Source organism: Trachurus japonicus, chromosome 18 (genome assembly GCF_045865225.1).
Source record: "Trachurus japonicus isolate A0001 chromosome 18, Traja_1.0".
NCBI lineage: Eukaryota > Metazoa > Chordata > Actinopteri > Carangiformes > Carangidae > Trachurus > Trachurus japonicus.
This window is the reverse complement of record NC_140924.1, coordinates 2,411,604-2,430,371: the sequence shown is the minus strand read 5'-3', so window position 1 is coordinate 2,430,371 and position 18,768 is coordinate 2,411,604. Positions and strand designations below refer to the sequence as shown.

General features: G+C 44.7%; 1 pseudogene; it reads right to left on the bottom strand.

The window, feature by feature from the left end:
• Positions 1–6,047: 6,047 nt before the first annotated feature.
• LOC146968291 (uncharacterized) lies at positions 6,048–18,085 on the bottom strand (annotated as a pseudogene).
• Between the last annotated feature and the right edge of the window lie 683 nt (positions 18,086–18,768).

The window sequence follows — 18,768 nt, the reverse complement described above, 5'->3', positions numbered from 1 at the left end:
GCAATTCACTCCAGGCAGTGAGGTGGACCACATCTAAATCACTACCCACCATCACAAAAAACATGAAAATAACAGTTCCTCATTCAACCCCCTCGGATGCTCCGTCTGTAAACGGTGGATCCAATAAGCCTCCCTTTGGAGGAGTCTCTTCTCCCTGTCACCCCCCCTAAGAGGAAGATCGACAATTTCTATCCCCATAAATCTCAGACTGCAGACTCCATGGCCTGCCGAGTTGAAATGTCTGGCAATAGGTGACTTCTCATCATGGTTTCTGATATTACTTTTGTGTTCCGAGATTCTGATCCTCAATTCTCTTTTGGTTTTCCCTACGTAACAGAAACCACATGGACATTTAATAAGGTATACGACATGCGTCGTTCGGCAGGTGATCCTGCCCCTCACCTTAATTTTCCTGCCTGTGTGAGGATGTGTGAAGTGGTCCCCTTTAATTAATGAATTACAATTCACACAATTTAAACAGGCATAATTACCCGGGGACAAGGAACTCAAAAAATGTGAGGGTTTGACATAATAATTTGTTTTCACCAATTTATCCCTCAAATTATTCGATCGCTTGTAGGCGAATAAGGGAGGGTTTGTAAACTCTCGTCCCACTGCAGGGTCGCTTGACAGAATATGCCAGTGTCTCTTAATAGTATCTTTGATACACTGTGACATGGGAGAAAAAGTGGTGGTACAAACAATGGACTTCCGATCAGACTGAGGGACCCTGGGCACAAATAGACTGTCCCTTGTTTTCTCACGAACTCTAGACATACATTCATTCAATAACTTTTGATCATACTTTTTCTCACGGAAACGATCACATAATTCATGAGCGCGTTTTTGAAAATCCTCCTCTGAGCTACAGATCCTCTTTAGCCTCAGTGACTGACCCGTGGGAAACCCCCTAAAAAACTAATCAAAGTTGGGGTTACTTCTAAATACTCTTCCCTTTTTCCAAGTCATGGACATAGAGGGAGAGGACGTGGCCGACACAGGAACTGGGGAAGAAACGTTCCTAAGAACATCATCAACCCCAACAAACAGCTCAGACTGAGGATGGTCGGAGGGGAATGGATTCCTGCTGACGAGCTTAACCAACCTGTGAGGTCTGAGGAAGGTAATGCACCACATTCACACACATACACACAGATCAAAGACATACACATCGCTACAAATTGTGCTTCAACACTGACTCTAGTTATGGAGAAACTGAGCGAAAATGATGCGCATGTGTTCATCAAGTCAACGAGTTAGAAATACCCATAAACTGTAGAAAGCATGGTCGTAGCACCGTGACGTCACCCATTGATTTGGGGGAGTCTGTTTTGTGATCCTACGACGGGCATTTGAACTGCGCCATCTTGGAGACCAAAAACTAGGGATGTCCGATATTGGAAATTTGCCGATATCCGATTGTCCAGAACTAGAATTTCCGATTCCGGTAATAACCGATACCGATATGCAGGCTTTTTTCCCCAAAAAACGAATTAACAACATATCTCCTGTCAGGAATTTACACATTACTGTATGACTCATATCTATTGTGATGCCCCACTGGACCTGCTAACATTTCCATATTTCGCACATTCTGTGACATAAACTGTTGCTCACCCTGAGGTTTCTCCGATTTTTTCCTGTTAAAAGTTTTTCCTCAGTCGATGTGAGGGTCTAAGGACAGAGGATGTTGTTACGATGCCATGTAAAGCCCTTTGAGACAAACTGTTTGTAAAAACGGGCTATACAAATAAAATTGCCTTGCCTTGCCTTGGATGCATTCCACAAATTAACATGTGTTAAATTGTTATATTCATGATATTTTTATGTTTTTACTGTTGTATTTTTTTTTATTGTGAAGCACTTTGTTATTTTTATCCGTGAAAAGTGCTATATAAACCTAACTTACTCACACTCACACACACACGGACCAACTGTAAAGTCGGCTGTTTTAAAATTCTCACTTCTGGTCCCAGCCCCGAGCGGCTGCCGAGGAACTGCAGTTTTTTGAACACAGAAGTAGTATTCACTTGTAGAACTCACAACTCCCCCCTTGGAAGTTGGCAGCTGTTCCCTGTGAAGACTCTCAGTGTGCACATATTTGTTTTTCATGCTAAGATGATTAGAGATCCTTTGTGTTGCTGGTCCATCCAGACAATCAATATGGTTTGCCTTTAGCTTCAGTGGGTGAAAAGATGCAGCGGGTGAAATCAGCCCTGCCACCACCAGCTTCCACACCACTCCATGATTTCCAGCTATAAAAATTGCTGTAGGAGCAACATCAGTGCATGCCGATCACTGCAGAAAGGTTTCTGAGCGAACGGAGGAGCCAGTCTTCAACCAGAGCAACACAAAAAGGAACTTTGTGAACTCAGCAAAGACCATCCAGACACACAGGACCCTCTCCATCGCACCTGCAACTGCCAGAAGAGCTGAGGAGCAGCGCAGAACCAACAGCCGATAAGAAGATGACAGACTTCCTGTAAATGCCAGTGAATTACTGCCATCTAGTGGCCAGTTTTCTTGTTGAGGGAGAATGGTATAAAAGGAAGGAGACCATTGTTTTTTTAACTTTTTTTGTTGATTTGTTTTGGTGATTTTGTATTGGGGAGGAGGATTTTATATAAGCCCTTTGGGCTTCTTTTCCTCTCCTGCACAATTATTTGTCTTTGTATAATTAAATAGAATTCTTGTTTTATCATTGTGCATATGAATAAAATAAAAAAATAAAACCATTGTCACCTTTAAGCTCCACCTGTGTGTGTCTATGCGCTCACATGTGCGCATCTCCATCATCCCTTCCTTTGTTCTCCTCTGGCTGGCGCGGCGTTTGTGCTGCTGACCTTTTCTTTTGTTTGGACCATGTTCATGGCACTTTGAGTGAGTTTCTTTGGAGTACTGTAATTATTTACAATCTTTGTGTTGGTGCGGTCTCCTCATGATTTGGTATTGTTTATTGTTATTAGGAGACAGACATTAGAGACGGCACCTTCCATCCTGCATTAGCTCCCTTGGTTGAGTGGAACAAGGTATGTGTACCTCAATTTTGGGCTATTACTTTATTCTTGATGTCTTGTTTTATTTTTTGTTTTGAGTGATGCTGCTCACATTATATTTTAATCCCTTAATCAGGTTTTAGTAATATTGTAATGGTCTATTAAAATGTAGTTTTTTTTTTTTATTTGGATGGTAATAACTTTGGTGCATTTTGAATCTGTGTTGGGGAATTCTAAGTGAAGTGTTTAATATGTTTAACTTTTTCTTCTTTGTGTTTTTTTTTTTTTTTTGTATATTCCTCTACATAGTTTTCACGGTGCTACACTGAGGGCAATAAACATAAGCACCTGTATGAAACTCTCCGCTTCCTTCTTTGGGAACCAAGGGTCCGCTACACTTCCTTTTGGACATATACGACCATCAAGAGACCAGAGGAACAGCACAGACACCAATAACGGCCAAGGAATACACCCAAGTGGATTACACAAGTTTTATTGCACCTCAGGAGACAAATAACCTCAACTCATGAGCCATAGCCCTCAGCCCGCTAACTGTCATGTGTGCAGAAGGATTCCTATTATTCTGTGACCTTTGCCATACTTCAACTCCATCCATGAACATTCTGTCTGCCCAAACCCGGCACAGATGAGAAGCTACCTAATCCCAACCATGGTCAGGCTCTGTTCCATGTTTCTGCCTAAAAGACATTTACTCGCTGGAGGAAACAACAACTTTGCTCCCTTTTCACTTCTCCACTTCTTTCTAAAGAACATCTGGACAAGATTTGTTGAAGCCCTTGTTCCAAAGTACAAAGCCACATAGACAATTGAAGATCTTACGAACTCTACTGCAGAAGGCATGTCCCTGCTTTCACAAGCAATGACTGCAATAAAGTTGAAGAGTGTACAGTACATAATCGTGTTGCAAACAACTACGTTCTGGCCACATCAGAAACTTCACTGTCATCACTGGAACTGAATATTACATGTTTATTCATTATGACATGTGACAATATTACAAACGATTAAAACTCTGACACCACAAATTCATTTGGAAGGTTGATAGAAGGTCAAGTCAGTGTCAGTGCATGGCAATCACTGCAGAAAAGGTTTCTGAGGGAATAGAGGAGCCAGTCTTCAGAGCAATGCAAAAAGGAACTCTGTGAACTCAGCAAAGACCATCCAGACACACGGGACCCTCTCCATCGCACCTGCAACTGGCAGAAGAGCTGAGGGGCAGAGCAGGCCTGATGGCCCAGAAGAAGATGATGTACTCATCCTGGACAATTTCACCTACCAACGGAGCTGAGGAGCAGTGCAGAACCAACGGCCGATAAGAAGATGACAGACTTCCTTTAGGACATAGGCTATACGACCACCAAGAGATCAGAGGAACAGCACAGACACCAATAACGCCCAAGGAATATACCCAAGTTTTATTGGACTCCGAGACAAACAACCTCAACTCATGAGCCATAGCCCTCAACAGCCAAAATCCCACTAACTGTCATGTGTGCAGAAGGATTCCTATTATTCTGTGACCTTTGCCATACTTCAACTCCATCCATGAACATTCTGTCTGCCCAAACCCGGCACAGATGAGAAGCTGCCCAATCCCAACCATGGTCAGGCTCTGTTCCATGTTTCTGCCTAAAAGACATTTACTCGCTGGAGGAAACAACAACAACTGTCCTTGCCCCTTTCCGCTCCCTTTTCACTTCTCCACTTCTTTCTAAAAAACACCTGGACAAGACTTTATTGAAGCCCTCGTTCCAAACTACAAAGCCACATAGACAATTGAAGATCTTACGAACTCCACTGCAGAAGGCATGTCCCTGCTTTCACAAGCAATGACTGCAATAAAGTTGTAGATTGTACAGTACATAATCGTGATGCAAACAACTATGTTCCGGCCACATCAGGAAAACTTCACCGTCATCACTGGAACTGAATATTACATGTTTATTCAAGTCAACAATGTTACCTGACATGAAATAACGTATGACATGTGACAATATTACAATTGATTACAAAACTCTGACACCACAAATTCATTTGGAAGGTTAACAGAAGGTCAAGTCTCTAACATTTTGAATTTGTACTCCTTGTTTTGGTAATCACTTGCTTTGTCAGTCTGATCTCTTATCTGAAATCCATTTTAAAATCTTTACACTGGAGAACCATGTTTTAGATAACCTTCCTACCTTTTCTCCTTTTTCTAATAACTGTAATGATGATTAAGTTGTGACTGTTTATGTCTATGATTAATGAATAATCAAAAGGGAGAATTGTAATGGCAATTTCAATGCTGTTGTGTTTCAACCATTTAAGATGTCCACACACCCTACAATCCTGTTAAAAGAGTTCTTTCCTCAGTGGATGTGAGGGTCTAAGGACAGAGGATGTTGTTATGATGCCATGTGAAGCCCTTTGAGACAAACTGTTTGTAAAAACGGGCTATACAAATAAAATTGCCTTTCCTTGCCTACCTTTTCCACCAAGATATCAGGCCTTCTTGTGTATTAACCATTTGTGAGTTGTAATATAAGTATCACCCTCTTTATGTTTGAGTCACCCTGTCTTACATGCAACATCCCCACCATTGTTTTCCCATGGGAACCCACCAGGGGCTCAACTCCTGCAGGACAGCCCAAATGGGAAAACAACAGAACTAGGGGAATGTCGGTTCCTGTAAGGTGTGAAAGCCAGGGCCCCCACTAGACCAAACGTTTGAGCCAAGTTCTTCATATGTATTTGTAAACAACTCATTCTAAGCTTTTAATCAATAATCAGTTTTAAGAGTTTATGAAGGAAAAAAGTCCAAATTCTCTGATTCCAGCTTCTTAAATGTGAATATTTCTGGTTTCATTGTTCCTTTATGACATTAAACTAAGTCTCTCTTTAGTTTGTGGACAAAACAAGATATTTGAGGACGTCATCTGGTGAACACTGATATTTTTCAACATTTAAACGTTCAACGTTTAAACAATCAACAGATTAATCAAAAATAATCGTTAGTTGGTCAGGTGTAGAACCGGACCGTCCCGTCCTCTAGCTGCTGTGGAGCTGCTGGTGTCTCTTCAGGTTGCTGGAACTGCTGAACGCCTTCCCACACTGCCCACACACATACGGTTTCGCTCCGGTGTGGACGTGCCGGTGGACTGCTAACCTACTGGAGTCAGCGAACGCCTTCCCACACTGCTCACAGCTGTACGGTTTCTCTCCAGTGTGGACGCGCCGGTGGACCGTTAACCCACTGGAGTCAGCGAACGCCTTCCCACACTGCTCACAGCTGTAAGGCCTCTCTCCGGTGTGGATGCGTCGGTGGACTGTTAACTCTCCAGAGGTAGCGAACGCCTTCCCACACTGCTCGCAGCCGTATGGCCTCTCTCTGGTGTGGATGCGCTGGTGGGCCGTTAAATTTCCGGGTGTAGTGAACGCCTTCCTACACTGCTCACAGCTGTACGGCCTCTCTCCGGTGTGGATCCGCTGGTGGACCGTTAACTCTCTGGAGCTAGTGAACGCCTTCCTACACTGCTCACAGTTGTACGGCCGCTCTCCGGTGTGGATGCGTCGGTGAGCCGTTAAAGTTCCGGATTGAGTGAAAGCCTTCCCACACTGCTCACAGCTGTACGGCCTCTCTCCGGTGTGGATGCGCTGGTGGACTGTTAACTGTCCGGGTTGAGCGAATGCCTTCCCACACTGCTCACAACTGTACGGCCTCTCTCCAGTGTGGATGCGCTGGTGGACTGTTAACTGTCCGGGTTGAGCGAATGCCTTCCCACACTGCTCACAACTGTACGGCCTCTCTCCAGTGTGGATGCGCTGGTGGACTGTTAATTCTCCAGAGGTAGCGAACGCCTTCCCACACTGGTCACAGCTGTACGGCTTCTTTCCAGTGTGGATGCGCCAGTGGACTGCTAACTTTTTGGAGGTAGCGAACGCCTTTCCACACTGCTCACACCTGTATGCCGTCTGTCCACATTGGCGCCGCCGGCGGTGAGCGTTCAGATGAAATGAGGTCCTGAACGTGTTCCCACACCGATTACAGCTGTGTGGTTTCTCCTTGGTGTGATCCTGTTTCTATGGCAACAGACAGGAAGAAAGAGAGAATCAATCAATCATCAGGGGTAAAAAAGGTGACAAGATACCGACCTCTGCTTCCCCCGGGAAATTTTAAAAAACAACAACTTTAAGGTGAATTCACTAAGACTAAGGTCCAGATTTAGTCAGGTTTGCACAGCTTTTGCTCTTGTTAAACCTGCACAATCTGTGTTTGGTTTTGAAACATGTGAAGAGGGTCTTTAAAGACAAACAGAGAGGCAGATTGCTCAGCCTATGCAGGTTTAGCATGAGCAAAGGCTGTGCAAACCTTAGTGAATCTGTCCCTAGATGTCCATCAGATGAACCTTGCAAAAAAGTTAAGAGGAAATTAACGTAACGTGCAGTGCGACTGTTTCTGTTTGTACACTGATGGTCTGTTTTTTGTGACACTTCTTGATGTAAAAACATTTTAGACATTTTAGGTAAGACATTAATTTTGCCTGACACTCGCTATTGTGTTTGTGAAACATTTATTTTTTTGTGAAAATGCTAAAGGGGAGATTTCAATGTTTTTGTTTGATACCTACAGACCTCATTAGACCAGGTCCAGATCAAAAACCACTGTACTCAGACTTCTCAAATCAATCTACAGGCCCTGAAGATTCATTCAGACAGTGTTTCTGATCTGTGAAACCTTTATTCTATTTGTGAAAATGCAATAAAGGCACATTTCACTGTTTTCTCAGCATATAGACCAAATTAGACCAGGTCCAGATCAAAAACCACTACTTCTCAAATCTGGATTAGATTATCCTAAAGAGGCTAAACATTCATTATAATCTAGGCCAGATTTGAATAAGTCTAGTTACCGTGGTTTTTGACCTGGGCCAGGTCTAATGTGGTCTATATGATGAGAAAACGGTGTAATGAATGTTTAGCCTCTGCAAAATAATCTAATCCAGATTTGAGAAATCTAGGCATAGTAGTTTTTGATCTGGACCTGGTCTAATTTGGTCTATATGCTGAGAACAGTGAAATGTGCCTTCATTGCATTTTCACAAATAGAATAAAGGTTTCACAGATCAGAAACACCTACCTGAATGAATCTTCAGGGCCTGTAGATGAATCTAGTCCAGATTTGAGAAGTCTGAGTACAGTGGTTTTTGATCTGGACCTGGTCTAATGAGGTCTGTAGGTATCAAGGAAAAACAGTGAAATCTCCCCTTTAGCATTTTCACAAATAAAATAAACGTTTAACAAATACAATAGCGGATGTCAAGTAAAGTTAATGTCTTACCTAAAATGTCTAAAATGTTTTTTACATCAACAAGTGTCACAAAAAACAGACCATCAGGGTACAAACAGAAACAGTTGCACTGCACGTTACGTTAATTTCCTCTTCCCTTAAGTGCCAAATCGGAGGCTAACCACAAAATATACAGAAACACAGACCTGTGGACCGGAACCGGATGAACCGGAGGGCTCGTTGTCCTGGTGGACCGCGTCCTGCTCTAGATCCTGGTTCTCCTCCTTTATCATGTTGTAGTCCTGGTCCTGATCCTCCTTTATCATGATATTGTTGTAGTCCTGGTCCTGGTTCTCCTCCCTCATCATGATATTGTTGTAGTCCTGGTCCTGATCCTCCTCCTTTAACATGATATTGTTGTAGTCCTGGTCCTGGTTTTCCTCCTTTAACATGATATTGTTGTAGTCCTGGTCCTGGTTCTCCTCCTTTAACATGATATTGTTGTAGTCCTGGTCCTGGTTCTCCTCCTTTAACATGGTATTGTTGTAGTCCTGGTCCTGATCCTCCTCCTTTAACATGATATTGGTGTAGTCCTGGTCCTGGTCCTCCTCCTTTAACATGATATTGTTGTAGTCCTGGTCCTGGTTCTCCTCCTTTAACATGATATTGTTGTAGTCCTGGTCCTGGTTCTTCTCCTTTAACATGATATTGTTGTAGTCCTGGTCCTGGTTCTCCTCCTTTAACATGATATTGTTGTAGTCCTGGTCCTGGTTCTCCTCCTTTAACATGGTATTGTTGTAGTCCTGGTCCTGGTTCTCCTCCTTTATCATGATATTGTTGTAGTCCTGGTCCTGGTTCTCCTCCTTTAACATGGTATTGTTGTAGTCCTGGTCCTGGTTCTCCTCCTTTAACATGGTATTGTTGTAGTCCTGGTCCTGATCCTCCTCCTTTAACATGATATTGTTGTAGTCCTGGTCCTGGTTCTCCTCCTTTAACATGGTATTGTTGTAGTCCTGGTCCTGGTTCTCCTCCTTTAACATGATATTGTTGTAGTCCTGGTCCTGGTTCTCCTCCTTTAACATGGTATTGTTGTAGTCCTGGTCGTGGTTCTCCTCCTTTAACATGATATCGTTGTAGTCCTGGTCCTGGTTCTCCTCCTTTAACGTGATATTGTTGTAGTCCTGGTCCTGGTTCTCCTCCTTTAACATGATATTGTTGTAGTCCTGGTCCTGATCCTCCTCCTTTAACGTGATATTGTTGTAGTCCTGGTCCTGGTTCTCCTCCTTTAACATGGTATTGTTGTAGTCCTGGTCCTGGTTCTCCTCCTTTAACATGATATTGTTGTAGTCCTGGTCCTGGTCCTCCTCCTTTAACATGGTATTGTTGTAGTCCTGGTCCTGATCCTCCTCCTTTAACATGGTATTGTTGTAGTCCTGGTCCTGGTTCTGCTCCATAATTCCGGTCGTGTTCTGATCCAGGTCGCTAATTTCCCGGTCCTGGTTCTCCTCCTTCATCCTGGTCCTGGTCAGACGGGATCTCCTCTTGGAGCTTTTCGGCTCTGGGAAAAGCAGCTGTGGTCCGTTAGCGAGGAGCAGACGAGTGAGTCTGGAGCTGCCGAGAGGAGAGAAACAAGAGAGAGACGACGTGATCTGACGAGGAGCAAAGTATGAAGAACTCAGAGCTGGAGAAGCTCCTCAACCGAGCCGAGCCGAGCCGAGCCGTGGCTCTGTAGCATGGATGTATTATATTCTAGATTCGTGCTGTGTCTGTGAAGTGGAAAGCGCCATTTTTTCCTTTGTATTCCCGCGATCTCTCCGACTCTCGCGGTCACATCGCCAAGTCTCCTCCCCTTAGATACCGTTGCTAAGGTGTCGGAGAAGAACAGACTGGGCTGTAACTTCAGAATCATGTGACCCTGTAGAAATGTTGAGGAAGAGTGGGCAACCAGCGTGTTTTGAAAGTTCAAGGTGTCCCAAACAAGTATCCACCGGTTTCCCTCCAAATAAGGCCCCTGGTTTTCTATATTTCCTCCTCCAAGTTAAATCAGTCATATTTTAAACATAGTCATTTATTACAAAACATGTAGCCTATGTCAGTTTGCAGTGATAATCCCAGAAAGCAAAGATGACCACGCCACCTGCTCCATTTCCTTTACATTAGTGTTTACAGATCTGTGTTTGTTGTCAGAGCTTAAATAATATGTTCAGACCATAGACTGTATATAAAAGGTTCAGACACAAACTTCCAGAAATATTCCAATGGGAGAAGAACATCTTCTGTGAGAGCTGGACCAGAGAGAATATTATTGGGACCAATATCTAACATCATGTCCACACCACTCTATCCATTTTGGATGATAACACTCACATCCAGCACACTGTATCAATGATCTGTCCTTCTGAAATGGAAACAATACATGTGAAACAAAGGTTTATGCTTATTAACTTTTAGAGAACCTGCAGGAAAAGTTGGGTGGCAGGGAAATTGAGTAAAATATGAAGTGTTTACACATTCACACATTTCACCAGTCACACAACACTGTCTGGTTAACCTATTATACTCTGTGATTAGCATCCTAAAAGGTTTGCATGCAGCCCCCAATTTACCACCACACCCTACACTCCTGAACATTCACACCTGCTCCAGAACATTACCACCTCCAAGCACCCCCACCCCCCACTGCTTTGACTATGAATTGATTAGACAATGAGCAGGAGTTTCTTTAGAAAGCAAAGTTGGTCTCTTTGGGTGATGTTCCCATTTATTGTAACAAAAAAGGTTTTTTAACAAAACAGTAGCTGATGTGGATTGAAGCAAAAACAAAGATCCCTGGCTTTCCTCCGGCTGTCGGTAAGAACTGTGTGAACCCACCACCATCCAACTCAAACTAACCACCCTTCATTTCAGGCAGCTGGGCAGCTGCTGGGTGTTCAGCAAACAAAATGAAAAGGTACTGCACCCTTGTGGTCAAAGAAAAGTACTTGCACAAAACACAAACTAAAGAATGGCTGCTACAGATTTCATGGCTGCATGTCGAGGCAATGGGTCTGTCATCATTGAGGCAAGAGATGTTCTTGGTCTTGGGAACCGGGATGATAATGGACTCTTTGAAGCACCTACGTACTGAGCTTTGACAGAGGGAGATGTTGAAATGTAGGTGAAAGTTTGAGCCAAGTTCTTCAGCTCCGGTGGGTGCACCGCCAGCTGTGTATTTGTAAAAAACTCATTCTAAGCTTTTAATCAATAATCAGTTTTAAGAGTTTATAAAGAAAAAAAGTCCAGATTCTCTGATTCCAGCTTCTTCAATGTGAATATTTCTGGTTTCTTTGTTCCTTTATGACAATAAACTGAGTCTCTCTTTGGTTTGTGGACAAAACAAGACATTTGAGGACGTCATCTGGTGGTTTGGGAAACACTGATATTTTTCAACATTTTATTGACCAAACAACTAATCGATTAATCGTTTAAATAATCAACAGATTAATTGATGATGAAGGACAAACAACGACTTTCCAGTTAACTATTTATTAAATTGGATCATCAAAAGGGTCAGATACAAAAAAACTCTCCTGTTCAGGAAACTGCAGTCTGCAAGCAGTTAGCTGCAATCACCATCCCAAGAGAGCCAGAATTCTCTGTCGTCTGCCCAAGACAAAGACGTTACATTGATTTTTAATACTTCACACTATGTGTGTGTAATTCATTCTTATTGGTCAAAATAGGTGGGGAGGTGCTGTGGTTTAGACTTTAGCCCCCCGTTTGTTGGTGCACACAGGTTGGTCCCATCTTCCCAGCACACGAACCTCTGGACCTGAAAGACAACAGAAACCTCCCTACACTGTTGTATCTTATCTGCCCTAGGTCAGAGAGTGCAGAGCCGTAATTCAGCACAATGTCTCATTCAGTAGGCCTCTCATCCTCTCCCCCCTTCGGCCTTGAAGATGTTTACCTCTCTCAGTGGCTGTGTGTCCTCAACTTGCCTCTGAGTGAACAAACATGTTACTGGTATTTACTGCATTATGAACTAAGCGCAACACAAATCTATATGTTTTGCTTACAAGTTTCAGTTGTCTTTAAACTCAATGGGTTAGTCAAAAATATAAGACACATGAGAGGTTAGTTAAAACATGAGACTAATCTTTGCTACTACCTAAAGTGAAAGCATAAACATGTACTCTCTCCATGTGTTAACCCGTCGTACCACAGGGTTAATGCTTCACTCCCTCACATTCAGTACAAGGACACAACAGGTCAAATACAATTCCAAACATCAAACATAAGACAAGTGTTTCACTCCACTTTGACTTCGGATTTCTGCTCATACTACATGTTACTGCCAAAGCAGTGCAATTTTACCTTCTTCACTTCAGCATCCAATGCGGGTCAGTTTGGTCAATAAATGCTGAACTGCAACTTATGAATTCTAAGAGGTTTCATTACTATCAACAAAAATCAAAACAATACAACACATGAGTGTTGATGAGTGGCTGTTCAACACTGCAACACTAATCTCATTCAGACAAGTAAGTCAAAATATGTCCTTATACTGATGTTGTTATTTTACCCTGCACTTCCTAAATGTTTACATCTTGTTTTAATAACATGGCAGCCAATGCAGTGGACAGTTGAGACGTAGAAGGAGAACAAATTAACTGGTTTCAACGCTAGTGTCATCACAGAACACTCAATGATGCTGCGGTACAGAAGAAGCAGAAGGGGTGGTTTGATGGACAATGACCTGAGTTTATGGATGATGTGGGTTCTCTGCTGGCAGTGTGATCCCGAGGTATCTGAAACTGTCCACAATCTCCACCGGTTGGTTGTCAATGTATATGGGTTCATGATGAGGAGTGGTTTTTCTACGGTTGTCAAAAATGAGTTCTTTGGTTTTGGTGCCATTGAGGAGGAGATGATTGTCCTTGCACCACTGGGAAAAATGGGCAACAGAGTGATTGATGACACTGCCATATTGGCTCTTCTCTCGGACCAGGAGGGTTAGGGGCAGTCACAGCGTACAGAGTATTTGAAGTATTCGGTTATGGGGTATGGGTTGAGACAGTCGTTTGTGTAAAGTGTGTACAAGAACGGATTCAGCTGTACGGTTTCTCTCCGGTGTGGTTGCGCTGGTGGACCGTTAATTGTCCAGATTGAGCGAATGCCTTCCCACACTCGGCCTCTCTCTGGTGTGGATGCGCTGGTGGGCCGTTACATTTCTGGAGCTAGAGAACGCCTTCCCACAATGCTCGCAGCTGTACGGCTTCTCTCCGGTGTGGATGCGCCGGTGGGCCGCTAACCCACTGGAGTCAGTGAACGCCTTCCCACACTGCTCACACCTGTACGGTTTCTCTCCGGTGTGGATGCGCTGGTGGGCCGCTAAACTTCCAGATTGAGCGAACGCCTTCCCGCACTGCTCACAGCTGTACGGTTTCTCTCCGGTGTGGATGCGCTGGTGGGCCACTAAACCTCCAGATTGAGCGAACGCCTTCCCACACTGCTCACAGCTGTACGGTTTCTCTCCGGTGTGGATGCGCTGGTGGGCCGCTAAACCTCCAGATTGAGCGAACGCCTTCCCACACTGCTCACAGCTGTACGGCCTCTCTCCGATGTGGATGCGCTGGTGGGCTGCTAACCTACTGGAGGTAGCGAATGCCTTTCCACACTGCTCGCAGTTGTACGGCCTCTGTCCGGTGTGGATGCGCCGGTGGACCGTTAATCCATAGAAAGTAGTGAACGCCTTCCCACACTGCTCGCAGCTGTACGGCCGCTCTCTGACGTGTATGCACCGGTGGACTTCTAACCTACTGGAGGTAGCGAGCGCCTTTCCACACTGATCACAGCTGTATGGTTTCTCTCCGGTGTGGATGCGCTGGTGGGCCGCTAAACCTCCAGATTGAGCGAACGCCTTCCCACACTGCTCACAGCTGTACGGCCTCTTTCCGGTGTGGATGCGCCGGTGGACTGTTAACCTACTGGAGCGAGTGAACGCTTTCCCACACTGCTCACAGCTGTACGGTTTCTCTCCAGTGTGGATGCGCCGGTGGACCGTTAACTCTCCGGAGCAAGAGAACGCCTTGCCACACTGCTCACAGCTGTACGGCCTCTTTCCGGTGTGGATGCGCCGGTGGACCACTAAACTTCCAGATTGAGCGAACGCCTTCCCACACTGCTCACAGCTGTACGGTTTCTCTCCAGTGTGGATGCGCTGGTGGACCGTTAACTCTCCGGAGCAAGAGAACGCCTTCCCACACTGCTCACAGCTGTACGGCCTCTCTCCGGTGTGGATGCGCCGGTGGACCACTAAACTACTGGATTTAGCGAACGCCTTCCCACACTGCTCACAGCTGTACGGTTTCTCTCCAGTGTGGATGCGCTGGTGGACCGTTAACTCTCCGGAGCAAGAGAACGCCTTCCCACACTGCTCACAGCTGTACGGCCTCTCTCCGGTGTGGATGCGCCGGTGGACCACTAAACTACTGGATTTAGCAAACGCCTTCCCACACTGCTCACACACATACGGTTCCTCTCCGGTGTGTCTGCGCCGGTGGACCGTCAACTGTCCGGATCGAGTGAACGCCTTCCCACACTGCTCACAGCTGTACGGTTTCTCTCCGGTGTGGATGTGCCGGTGTTCTGTTAAATGTCCGGGTTGAACGAACGCCTTCCCACACTGCTCACCGCTGTACGCCGTCTGTCCACATTGGCGCCGCCGGCGGTGAGCGTTCAGATGAAGTGAGGTCCTGAACGTGTTCCCACACCCATTACAGCTGTGTGGTTTCTCCTTGGTGTGATCCTGTTTCTATGGCAACAGACAGGAAGAAAGAGAGAATCAATCAATCATCAGGGGTAAAAAAGGTGACAAGATACAGACCTCTGCTCCTCCGGGAAATTTTAAAAAACAACAACTTTAAAGGTGAATTCACTAAGACTACGGTCCAGATTTAGTCAGGTTTGCACAGCTTTTGCTCTTGTTAAACCTGCACAATCTGTGTTTGGTTTTGAAACATGTGAAGAGGGTCTTCAAAGACAAACAGAGGGGCAGATTGCTCAGCCTATGCAGGTTTAGCATGAACAAAAGCTGTGCAAACCTTAGTGAATCTGTCCCTACATATCCATCAGATGAACTTTGCAAAAAAGTGGTTTTGGAAATCAATTGTTGAGGCATCCCAAAGGTACCAGCTCAGGCTCAGCCTTACTCAGTCATTCTGAAAACAAAGTGAGAGTGGCGAGCTTACATTAGTTATAGCTTGCTGACAGCTAGCTAATTAGGCTACCTGAACTGGTGAAATTTGACGGAGGTTTAATGCCATGTCTTCCAACTAAATAAAATTTAATACAGACTAGGGGTGTCACAAGCAGCGTGTCAACGTCGTCTTGCGGCCCGGAGCTGAAATCAAACGCACCCCTTCTGCTGCAGTCCCCCCACGAAAGAAAGAGATCATAAATCTCCCATGTAACCGGGTACACATGAGTTAGAACGTTTACACGTGTAGAAAAAGTTGTAAACATTGACACCCCTAATACAGACTGATTGGTAAAACATTTATTTATTGATGTAAATGTGTTTTCTATACGTAGGCTATGCTCTGAGGCAGCGCTGCTCTTTCTGTCCAATAACACACATGAAGCTTAAAAATGCCATAGGCTACATAAAACATATTAAGATGTTCAAGCAAACGCACATAGTTTGAAACAACGTTCAAAACACACACGGCCAGCATCACAACTAGGCATAAAGTCCACTAGCTGATAAAAGGTTTAATATTTAATGAGCGCACATGTCGTGCGTCTACATGGGAGGTAGGCTGTTATCAGTATAATCAGAGACAACCATGAATGAGTTCGCCTCAGTTTCACTGATTGTCACTGTCAGTCTGTTAGAAAAACATTTTACTGACGCCAGCTGAGACACTTTTGGGGAAAAGGGTTCTATCTTCTATAGGAAGACTCTGTGTCCAGACCGGGGAACATAGAACTAAAAAAAAAGGTCCTATGTTCCCCGCTTTTCCCCAAAAGGACCCGGGGAACATGCAATTTTTTGTCCCATACCTGGAAGTTGAGTTGTGACTTGGCATATTTTTGCCTATTTTTGAGTGAGAAGTTGAGTTGTGACTTTGAGTGAGAAGTGGAATTGTCCCATTGGTTGGGTTTAGGCATTGAAGAAAGGAGTTGGTTAAGTTTAGTAAAAAGACCAGGTAAAGGCTAGACAGGCCAGATAGAGAGAGAGTCCAGATAAGTAGAGGTTCCATCGACCAGCAACAGCGGGGAACATAGGACCCTTTTTTTGAAAAAAAGGTCCTATGTTCCCCGGTAACAGCGGGGAACATAGGACCTTTCTTCAGAAAAGGGGTCCTATGTTCCCCGGTATGTATTGCGACCGGGGAACATAGGACCCTTTTTGGTAAAAACGGGGAACATAGGACCCATTTTCAAAAAGAGGGTCTATAGGGGAACATAGGACCCGGGGAACATAGATACGCTCCCCTACAGGAAGACTGCTCGCGCTGGGTGACCGGGCACATGGTGCAGAGAAACCCCGGTCATGCGCTGAATTCATGGGTTCATGTGTCTGTGGCTGAGCAGCTCAGAGCGGTTACAAGTACTTGTAGTTTCTAAGTGGAAGGGGGTAGGGACGAGGTGGGTCGAGGAGGAGCAGGGAAGACGAGGGGATTGGATGGAGGATCCAATCCCCTCGTCAAAAAAAAACTACTATGCCTAGATTTCTCAAATCTGGATTAGATTATTTTGCAGAGGCTAAATATTCATTACACCGTTTTCTCATCATATAGACCACATTAGACCTGGCCCAGGTCAAAAACCACGGTACCTAGACTTCTCAAATCTGGCCTAGATCATAATGAATGTTTAGCCTATTTAGGATAATCTAATCCAGATTTGAGAAGTAGTGGTTTTTGATCTGGACCTGGTCTAATGGTCTGGACTGTAGGTATCAAACAAAAACAGTGAAATCTCCCCTTTAGCATTTTCACAAATAAAATAAACGTTTAACAAATACAATAGCGGGTGTCACATAAGGTTAATGTCTTACCTAAAATGTCTGAAATGTTTTTTACATCAAGAAGTGTCACAACAAACAGACCATCAGTGTACAAACAGAAACAGTCGCACTGCACGTTACGTTAATTTCCTCTTAACTTTCCCCTTAAGTGCCAAATCGGAGGCTAACCACAAAATATACAGAAACACAGACCTGTGGACCGGAACAAGATGGACCGGAGGGCTCGTTGTCCTGGTGGACCGCGCCCTGCTCTAGATCCTGGTTCTCCTCCTTTATCATGATATTGTTGTAGTCCTGGTCCTGGTCCTCCTCCTTTAACATGATAGTGTTGTAGTCCTGGTCCTGGTCCTCCTCCTTTAACATGATAGTGTTGTAGTCCTGTTCCTGGTTCTCCTCCTTTATCATGATATTGTTGTAGTCCTGGTCCTGGTTCTCCTCCTTTAACATGATATTGTTGTAGTCCTGGTCCTGGTTCTCCTCCTTTAACATGATATTGTTGTAGTCCTGGTCCTGGTTCTCCTCCTTTAACATGATATTGTTGTAGTCCTGGTCCTGGTTCTCCTCCTTTATCATGATATTGTTGTAGTCCTGGTCCTGGTTCTCCTCCTTTAACATGATATTGTTGTAGTCCTGTTCCTGGTTCTCCTCCTTTAACATGATATTGTTGTAGTCCTGGTCCTGGTTCTCCTCCTTTAACATGATATTGTAGTAGTCCTGGTCCTGGTTCTCCTCCTTTAACATGATAGTGTTGTAGTCCTGGCCCTGGTTCTCCTCCTTTAACATGGTATTGTTGTAGTCCTGGTCCTGGTTCTGCTCCATAATTCCGGTCGTGTTCTGATCCAGGTCGCTAATTTCCCGGTCCTGGTTCTCCTCCTTCATCCTGGTCCTGGTCAGACGGGATCTCCTCTTGGAGCTTTTCGGCTCTGGGAAAAGCAGCTGTGGTCCGTTAGCGAGGAGCAGACGAGTGAGTCTGGAGCTGCCGAGAGGAGAGAAACAAGAGAGAGACGACGTGATCTGACGAGGAGCAAAGTATGAAGAACTCAGAGCTGGAGAAGCTCCTCAACCGAGCCGAGCCGAGCCGAGCCGAGCCGTGGCTCTGTAGCATGGATGTATTATATTCTAGATCCGTGCTTTGTCTGTGAAGTGGAAAGCGCCATTTTTTCCTTTGTATTCCCGCGATATCTCCGACTCTCGCGGTCACATCGCCAAGTCTCCTCCCCTTAGATACCGTTGCTATGGTGTCGGAGAAGAACAGACTGGGCTGTAACTTCAGAATCATGTGACCCTGTAGAAACGTTGAGGAAGAGTGGGCAACCAGCGTGTTTTGAAAGTTCAAGGTGTCCCAAACAAGTATCCACCGGTTTCCCTCCAAATAAGGCCCCTGGTTTTCTATATTTCCTCCTCCAAGTTAAATCAGTCATATTTTAAACATAGTCATTTATTACAAAACATGTAGCCTATGTCAG